At 37.0% G+C, this 10,315-nt stretch overlaps 1 long non-coding RNA gene across 1 annotated transcript; it reads left to right on the top strand.

Moving 5' to 3' along the window:
* The first annotated feature begins 4,694 nt into the window (after window positions 1-4,694).
* On the top strand, window positions 4,695-9,587 carry LOC148675367 (uncharacterized). Its single transcript, XR_015935595.1, has 3 exons — window positions 4,695-4,768; window positions 6,678-6,776; window positions 9,359-9,587. It is a non-coding gene; the product is annotated as an uncharacterized LOC148675367 (long non-coding RNA).
* The last annotated feature ends 728 nt before the right edge of the window (window positions 9,588-10,315 follow it).

Here is a 10,315-nt window from a genome sequence, read left to right as displayed (position 1 = left end):
TAGACATTTCTGACTTCTCATTTTGGGGTTGTCCATTTTAGTCAGGCATGGGTTGATATAAAAAAAACAACAAACACCTCTTCTAATCAAAATAAATAACTGTATTCTCATGTAAAAAAAGGAATTAAGCATTTAAAACAGAAAATATTCAGTTTTTTTTCTCATGTATTTCTATGAAGTAATAGTCACCAATTGCCCTAATTGACATTATTGAATGTCAATTTGTATAAATAATGAACAAACTATTTTGTTTTGAGTTGCTTTAATGCTTATGCTGGTTTGGATGTTTTTTACTTGTTTGTAAAAGGCTGTTATATTTGTTCCAGTTGAATTAGCACAATAAAGTCTTGCTGTGCAGCTATGCACTGTATAAATTCCATGCAGTGGAGAATGAGAATGTGGAGGGATTTTGTATTGTTGTGATCATGTTATCTTGTAGACACAACATTTTGATTTACCTGTATAAGCAAATGAAAACATTTTCTATAGGTATGGAATCCAAACTTATAGCTCGGTTTGTGGGCAAGCAAATTACACTCATAACAAATCTGAATCAAGAATTATTTTGGTCAAATAAGTAAAATGAAGACTGAAATGTGTGGGCTCAGCTAACAATGCAGAATTATTTGGAAATCTTTATAGTCACAGACTTGAATGTATAAATTGCAGTCTTTTTAAAACAAAACAGTTTGAAATCCACTGTGAAATTATTTTAGTGATATGAATTCAAACACAAAAACATAAGATTAAACTCCAATTAACTCCCACTGCCTCAGACTCAAGTAGGTTAAGTCAAGCGTGATCTGCATAGATGGATCTCATCCAAGAGTACTTTATGAGTATTTATTTTACCAAGTCTGTCTAAGCTTTGTAATTGCTGCGACATCTTCAAATAAACCTAGAACTCGTGAGGACAAAATTCAAGTATCCTGCCTTTTAGAAATATAAATTGAAGTACTATATCACTGAGAAAGAAAACATTGCAAGCATTTTGCTTTAATCCTCAAAACCACTCAACGCAACAGAACTTAAAGTAAAAAGCACAGAGGTTCTTTTTTACCTGATACCTTTTCACTTCATAACAATTAAAATATTTTAGTTTGAGTCCTAGTAAAAATAGTACTGCTAAGCGGTCATTTTCAAACCACTAATGCAGAGCAACATTTGCTCCCAAATGTCAGTGTCTGAAAACAAAGTTTAAAGCTGCAACACCAAAATAAGAGATTGGACATGGAAAAGAGGAAGCATTTTTTCACTTAAACACAGTTTTTGGAAATGGTGTAATTTAACAGACATTTGGGATGAGATCAAATTCTAATCTTGCACTTATGGTCTCCTATAGTGTAAATACTTGCTGGCTGCCCACAGCAAATTCTTTCCAGCACACCTCCCTCCGCCCCATCAACACCTTTGCTGCTGTCTCCCTGGTTCATTCCTTGTAACTGAGGGGAGTTGTCAGAGCTGACCATTTTCCTCAGCAAATACTTATCTTAAGTATTAAGTACACTATCCTTTGTGTGCTTGATATTTGTAGGATAATTTCAGTGTTATTATAATATGGCTGATCTGTTGAAAATTAGTTGTTATTAATCTGGCACTAGAAAAAGTGGCGACTTTTTTTTTTCTAAGGAGAAAAATACTTTTACAGCCATTTTATAACTACAAATAAAAGCATTTTGCTAATTTTGCAAGCACATGTGTGGACTGTAAATTGCCTGTAATAACAAAAGGGTATGACGTCGTATAATACAGTGAGGGTTTTTCAACTCCATGCAAGGTCATTGAATTCTAACACAAAATGAGCACCAATATTGTGCAGGCATCACACAGCTTGCCCTCTTCATGCTGTTGTTCAACTGACCACAATGGAATATGTTAGTCACTCATTTTGCATCTGGCTTTACATCAAGCATAGACTGCTGACTAGTTGCAGTCATAACATTTTAAGTTCACCTGACAAGTGATCATTCAAAAGTAGGAACAATGTTATGCTTTCAAATACAATGTTGCCCTTTCCTATACACCGATAACATATTGCAGAACTGAAATGTAAAATGTGACTTTAAAGATAAAAGAAACAGTGTCCCATGTTATGTTCTTTGAGCTCTGTATTTTTGGTAGTTGTTGCATTTATTCAGATTTCAATTTATGTTTCCACTGGTTGCTCTAGGGAACAGAATTCTGTGGGTTTTCTTATGGAATGGAGTCTTATAGGCAATGTGCCTCTGATCTCCGATCAGCACTGTCATTTCTTCATGGCCAGGCCAGTTTAAGCCGAAGTACTAAGAAGGCTATCCCTTTATATTCTTCAGCTCATTTCGCCATTATTAGAATTTGATCAAGCAACTGAACTTTTCTTGAGCAAAGAAGAGAGCACACAATGAAATGAAATGTTTTGTAGTACTAAAATTTCTCTGTGATCGTACAGATCAGATTGTACCAAACTCTTAAATGGAAAAGTTTGGTTCATTTTAAATAAAAGATCTAAGGTAGTTAAAAGGTTCTTTTAATGCTCTGAATATTATTTTGGGTGTTACAAACCAGCATCAGAGTGTTAAACCAGCAGTTTGCACAGTAATATGTCTAATTAAGAAACAATTAGATTAACCTTTTAATTTGCTATTCAGATTGGCTCATGAAACAACTAGGCCTTCCAGGAATTAAGTCTGGGACCCCTGTGCTAAACTGTTAGCAATATAAAATAAAACACATCATGTTTCTAAATGTTTATGAAATAAACCACATCAATTAAATATTAGAAAGTAATGCAGGAATGCTTAATTCAATATTCTGGACCAGCTACTTAAAATTACAGTATGTGCGTTTGCTACAACACTGGCTATAGTTCAAATTAAAAAAGCTGTTTACATCAAACATTTCCTCAGATACAGCACAATAGAAACTTCTTGTCAATCTTAAAAAATAATTCCTTATACAAGTATAAGTGTAGCTCTAAAGGATCGCAAGTAACTATCCACAGCTCACATGAAAGACACAATTAGGATACTGTATACCTGGTAGACCATGGTCAAATCACAAAATATCACTGTATTTGCTTTTATGCAAAAAGATGGAATGTGAACTAAAAACACTAGAGCTTTTTAAAAGGAAATGAAAACAGCTTTACTCAATGATTCACTAATAGCAATCATTAAGACTACTGCTATCACTGTACTGTATGTTCATTTTAATTGCAGTAATCACTAACACAGCACCAGCAGACAATAAGTCATGTATCCATAGGGATCATTTAGCTTGGTCAATACCCAACTGGTCAAGACAGAGTCCACACTAGTTTGCCTCAATACATTCTGAAGTTCACCAACAGACATGCCTGAGTCTTCACTGCTGTTGTTTGGCACTTTGGAAGTGTACTATTACGCAGATGATTTTAAGCAGACAATTATTAAAATGAACAGCAAGGCTGGATATGACAGAAAAAAAATAAAATAATTACACTTATATAGCACTTTTCTGGACACTCCACTCAAAGCTCTTTACAGGTAATGTGGACTCCCCTCCACCACCACCAGTGTGCAACATCCACCTGGATGATGCGACGGCAGCCATAGAACGCTCACCACACATCAGCTATCAGTGGGGAGGAGAGCAGCGTAATGAAGCCAGTTTAGAGATGGGGCTTATTAGGAGGCCATGATTGGTAAGGGCCAATGGGAAAATTGGCCAGGACCCCGGGGTAACACCCCTATTCTTTTCAAGAAACGCCCTGGGGTTTTTAATGACCACAGAGAATCAGCACCTTGGTTTTATGTCTCATCTGAAGGATGGCACCTTTTTACAGTATAGTGTCCCCGTCACTATATTGGAGCAACAGGACCCACACAGACTGCAGGGTGAGCGCCCACTGCTGGCCCCACTAACACCTCTTCCAGCAGAAACCTCAGTTGGCCAGTTGACCAGCTCACACCTGCTTAGTTTCAGTGGGTTGCCAGTTGTGAGTTGCAACGTGATATGTTTACTAGCAAACATTTTGACTTCAACGCAGTCACTGCTGTGGCCCACTTATTCCTGCGTCATCTTTCTACTACTTTATAGTCATTATCAATTAAACGGTTCGGACATTCATTGCTTTTGCAGAATTTCATTTGTTTATTTCTTGGGATGTATTTGTGTTGTGCTGTGGGCATTTTGTTTTTTTTTATTAACATTAGCCTCTCATTTCTACTAATTCATTATCTTATCACAACTTAACTTTCTTAAACTGTGTCATACCTCCATTGTCTTTCAAAAATGATTACCTGTAGAGTGATTGATTATATAGAGAATGATTACCAAATGCAACCTATAGAGTTGAAGTACATTCCATTAAAATAGACAACTCTTGTTTTGTATTGCTTTAAGTATGGAATAATAACAGTATTGCTCAGCTTTTTGAACCGAGCATCACTAAAGCTTTCTTGATTGTGTTACCATTGACATCCTATCTTCTAAAAACATTAGAAATTTGACATTTTAATCCTTCTTAATCTGTCTACAATGATGCACTTGATCATAACATAGTGGAGTGAAGAATGTGTTTAAATAGATTTTATTTTGTTTCGTTTTATCATCACTCAATGTTTTAATTAGTTTCTAAGGAGTAATTTGTCACACATTTCTTTCATGCCTCCTCTTTGTGTGGTTGATTGCTTGGGGCCTGTGCCTGAGTGCCTTTGGTTTTCTCTGCTCTGTGCAGGATGGTCAGGCTGGTGGGAGATCCCGGTTGCTTGCAAATGAAGGCAGGAGATTCATTGAAACGTCAGACTCTGTGAGTGAACAATGTACTGTATATGTTTGTTGCTATACCTGAACATTAAATGAATTTCACCCACACCCAATTTTAAGGAGCTGTGTCTCATTAGTACTCTATATCGGTTATGTATTGAAAGAAGGACATGTCTGTGTTTGTGCCGGATATTAATTGCTATCATATATGAAAGTTGCACACACATGCCCGCTAGCAAGCTGTATTGTCAGTGGAATGTTGTAAGCTCTCTATCATCCCTCATGTACTATAAAGCATCATAATGAAAACTTCTGCATTTAACTTTTTTAATACAAGGGTGAATTCTTTGCAACATTTCCCCCACCTGCATGAAACCTCTATCGCTAAGATTGATAATGCTGGCTTGCTTTGTACTCCAAGGCTGAATCACAAAAGGATTAAGAAGCTACATGATAATGATTATTATTAGAGCATGGTCTATTTTTGATGAGAATCAAGGGAATTTATGAAACCCCTTAAATGAATTATTGTTCTTCTTTTATTTTAATGATAGAGGTGGTAGTGTTGCAATAATCTCTACAGCCTCGCTAGGCCATACAGAAACCTTGATACACTTGTTAAGCATTACATAATTGGTTTGTCTAGGTTGTCTTGTGAAACAAATCACATCATTTCAAACATGAACTCCCAAAGCCATAACTTCTCTTCTGTTGTAGCTCAGGGTTCCATACTGGAACTTATTTTGCTTGACATTGATATGTTGTATCTTGGGGGTGCCCCTTATCAGCAGAAAATAAGACCTGGGCATAATCACCCATCCTCCTGTTAATTATTATGTTAATGTTTTAATTGAGTCTCAAGTAAGACCAATTATCAGAAAGGTGGGGTTTTTAATAGATCCTGGATTTCATTCCAATAAGGGAACGTTATAAAGATCACTAGAAGTAACTAGAAGTTATTTGATCATCTGGCTTGGTTCATTGCTATTTTCATTAAAATTGAATAATACGTAAGGGTGTATGTTAGGCTTTCTGTTTCGTGTTAAAAATGCTGATGAATTATAAAGTTTACTGGGCAACACCCCAGTAGCCCTTAATCCTGCTTGTCTAATGTATACAGTATCAGACTTGTTACTGGAGTTCCTTGCTTGCTGATTAGCTTGTGAATTACAGATAGATGGTCAATGCACGGGCTCATTAGGCCCATTGCTATGAAAGAAGCATGTTAATCTTGTTCTTCAAATCAGTTCTAGCTGCCAGCTTAGTTTTTCATTCAATTCAAAACTCTTTTGCTGGAATACAGGTCTTTACACTGTCCTGGTCAGGCATCCCTGTGGAGTTGCTGGCACTTTTTTGTGTCTTGCATTCTAATGATGCTGAACACCGGACCATGTGTCAGTCCATAACTGTAGTACAACTCCCCTGTATTGTGGACATTTTTTCAACTTGACAATTGTGACCCGAAAAAATCTCCACAGCCAAAACATTGTGCTTCTTTTCTTCTCTTTTAAGCATGGAATAAGATAGAATAAGAAAAGATCACGTTATTGGCCATATACAATTTCTTGTATTTTCGCATTCCCCTGCTTGCTCTCCATGAGACACACAGACAGGGAGAGAAGCTTGGGATCAGAGTGCAGGGTCAGCCATTTATACTCTGTTGGGCCCCTGGAGCAGTTGGGGTTAAGGGCCTTGCTCAGGGGCTCAACGGAGTAGGATTCCTCTGCCAGCCGCAGGATTTAAACCGGCAACCTTCCAGCCACAGAGTCCAGATCCTGAGCCACAGAGTAAACCTTTACTTGTTCCTTAGCAGCCTACGCATGCTGACACAGCAACCTACTTGAGCTAATTTTTTCAACTCAGTGTTTCAGGAAGGATGGGAGTATCGCTAAGGATAGCAATCATCCTGGTTTCTCACTTTTCTCTCCCCTTCCCTCTGGTATGTGTTATAGGAGCATAAAAAGGCACGAACTTCCAGATTCAGAGATCCAGTTTCTTCCCACAAGATGTCAGATTACTGAACTCTACCCCTACCACTGGCTCACACTGAGGTTTTTTTTACTTCTTGTCTTCTCACAATGCTTATCTGTTTTTTTTTTAAGCTGTATGTTATTTAACTGTTGTTATTGCTGCTGCTGCTGCTCTGTGTTGATGTTTTTGGTGTTTCCTTAATGTCTCTGTTTTGGAGCATGCATGCAAATAAGCATTTCATTGCACTTGTACATATGACAAACTGAACTGAACTGAATTTTCAACTGAAAACAGATAAAAGCAGATTCCACAGTTCCCGGGCCCTGCTTTTATATCAAGCCTGTGTCAAAGTCTGACTCACAACTTATTTATTTGGATTTTTATAAAGCACCTAGTTGTTTCAACTGAAGATGCAATGTAAATGTGCATTCTAGTGTATTCTTATTATCATTTCTATTGCTTATACAACTTAATTTGCTAATGTCATGCAGTCCCAATATTCATATCATGCTGTGACATGTGTCTCCAAGCAATCCATGGTATTATTTCTCATATTTATTTTTTATAAAGAAATCATGCATGGATAGAAAAACTAATGAAAGCATCCCTCAGAACTTCCATTCATTTCTAATACTCCGCCTTTCACCTGCTGCAAGTGGCTGGCAATTAGGGTTCATTCCTATTGATAGCAGAACTAGTTCCCTAGCAGTTCACTGACCATTGAATTGCCACAGAGCATGACAAGCTCAACTCCTATTGATCTTATTGAATCTAAGGCACCATCTACTTTGAATGACTGGCTTTAAAGATCACTGAAACTGATACCACACCACTGAGATAAACTATTATCTTTTCATGGCTGTGGAAAAGAACTACTCTGCACAGCTGCAGCTGCCTGAAAGGATATTGTGGGGGTCTTGATAAAGAAAGATTGTTAAATGAGATTTCTATTTGTAAATAATAGAGCATAAATCAGACAGACACTAGAGGGGATACATTCCTAATGGGCCTGAAACAGGATACTACAGTAGAATCAAGGTATGCAATTCAGTGATATTTTTCCAGACTTACTTTCTAATTCGTCTTTAAGGTCATGCTTTCATTTCTGAAATGATGCATCAAAAATCAAATTAATTACTAATTCAAACAAATCCTTATTTTTGGAGTGTAGCAGTTATTCTGTGAAATGGTTAACAACATGTGAGGTAATGTAGTAGTCCAAGAAATGTGATTCTCATGAGTACAGACAGGAGCATTCACGTTCACCACACAAGAGACACTGTTATTATGAAAATCAATTCAGTTTAATCCCAGTTCATTGCATTACATCACAAATAACAAAACGTTTTGTTGGTTTTCAAAGATTTCCGGGGGGATGAAGATTTCTTTCAACATAATGCTGCTAGCATCCAACTCTGGGGCATGAGTCCTGTCCATTCTTTGATGATGAGTTAGCAATCTGTCTTATCTCCTCAGCCATGAAAACCACATTATTGATTGTGTTGCATTCTGAACTACAACTGGTCCTGAGAGATTGGATTTCAGAAACAGTGCGGGAAGTTCCCAAATACTGTAGATACAAACCTTGTTTGTATTATTCAGATTATTGCCGGATATGTATACAATAGAAAAATGTTTCTTCTAAGAAAATATGAAGATTTTGAGTAAAACCTAGGTGCAATGAAGTTGTCTGTAGATAAACTTCCTTCACTCTGAGATGTTTGTCTGAGGTCTGTGACAAGAAAAGAGTTAAATAGTTAAAAAAAAATGAAAGTAGGCTACAGTCAAACTCACAGCACTGATGTGCATGTAGCCACACGAGTATCTGCACGCATCTGGACTTTATTTTGGTAGTTAAGAAATATCTAAATATTGCTGAATCTAAAATTTCTTGTTGTTTTAGCTACAGGTGGGAACCCTGGCTCCTTGTCCATCTTACCAGTTTGCCCATTGTTTCAGTACTGTACATAGTGAGCTCACCTTCCCTGCATTCCAACTGTGATATATCACTGTCATTAGGAAGTGTTCAGATTTATTGCTTTTATAAAGAAGTTGATTTTGATAGGATTAACTGTAGCTGGGAGTCTTGTTATAGTAGACTTAGCTTACTAAATGGAAGCTTTATCATGCAGTGGAAGGGTATTTAAAGTGGCCTTGGCCACCCAAGTTTTAAAACAGTGTTTAGCTCTACAGGTGCAATCGAGCAAAATACGTGTCTTCCACGTACGAGTGATGGACAAGGGCTAAACTGAAGAATTTAACATAGGTACTGTACAGCACCTTTGACAAAGAACAATAAACAATTTGTTCTGGAGATAATGCTGCAAAAATTAACATATAGAAATATTTAGTAGCAGTGTAGGAATCACACTGGAATTCCCTGGGCTGTGGGTCTTACCTCACATAAGATTGTCTAAGTACAAAACAGGCATATCAACAAAAGAACAAGTAACAGGTTTATTCCATGCTGAAAAGATAAGAGAGAAAACACAATGTTTCGAATGTGAAGCTTCATCTTTTCAGCATGGAATAAACCTGTTACTTGTTCCTTTGTAGACTACGCATGCTGACGCAGCTACCCACCTGAACTATATCAACAAAAGTATCTTTTATGTTTTATATTTATCATTTTATCATTTTCTAACTATTTTGTCCTATACAGAGTGTCAGAGGAGCCAGAGCCTATCCTGACAAGCAACAGGCAAAAGACAGGGTCCACCCTGGACAGGATACCAGTCATTCACAGTGCCAGGCCCAGGGCCACAGAAGACCATTAACGATCACTCTGCTGTTCACCCCACTGAGAGCTGGTGTATGGTGAGTGTACTGGAGCACTTTAGTTGTCATCATCCAGGTGGAGCTGCACACTGGTGGTTGTGGAGGGGAGTCTGCACTGCCTGTAAAGCGCTTTGAGTGGAGTGTCCAGAAAAGTGCTATATACATTTTTAAGTTTAAAATCTTAAATACAGATACAGTAATTATAAGATTTTATATTATTTTATTTTGATTAAAAAAATACATATTTCGATATGTACAGGTACTATGGATGTTATAAACTGTTAATTCAATAATTAATAAATGTATCAAGTAAAATCCATTCATGTGTCACTATGAAGTATCCTTGGTACCTTTCTGAACACTAAGGTGTTTACTTTGATATCTTTCTGAACACTTTCTAAACACTTAAATTACCCTCCTGGAATGAATAAAGTATTTTGAATTGAATTGCACATCTAGTTTTTTTCTGATTTAACTTTTTGTATGTTTCAGTCCATGTTTTTGTATCTCTACATAGATGTGTTCTTTTAACTCTTGCTGTTTTTAGGTGATTTTAGGTTGCCTCTCCCCATTGTCACAGGACTGAGCACTATCATGATAACTTAGGCAGTAGCCAGCATGCTTTTGTGTGGCAGGTTCAAAAAGAGACCTTCCAGATACCTATTTAAATTCTGTTCAAATGCTAATTTTGAAACGTGACATTGCAACAATTAGGTTAAAAATTGTAGGGGATTTATTTATAGTGTATTTTTGTCTCAGAAAGATTGGAAAATCAAATAATATTCAATTAAAAAGCCAGCAGCCATATCACCCTGCAACTCACCACCGGCAACCCACTGAA

This window comes from Lepisosteus platostomus, chromosome 3 (assembly GCF_059453375.1).
Source record: "Lepisosteus platostomus isolate fLepPlt1 chromosome 3, fLepPlt1.hap1, whole genome shotgun sequence".
NCBI lineage: Eukaryota > Metazoa > Chordata > Actinopteri > Semionotiformes > Lepisosteidae > Lepisosteus > Lepisosteus platostomus.
The sequence above is the reverse complement of the archived record's forward strand: the minus strand, read 5'-3'. Positions and strand labels throughout refer to the sequence as shown.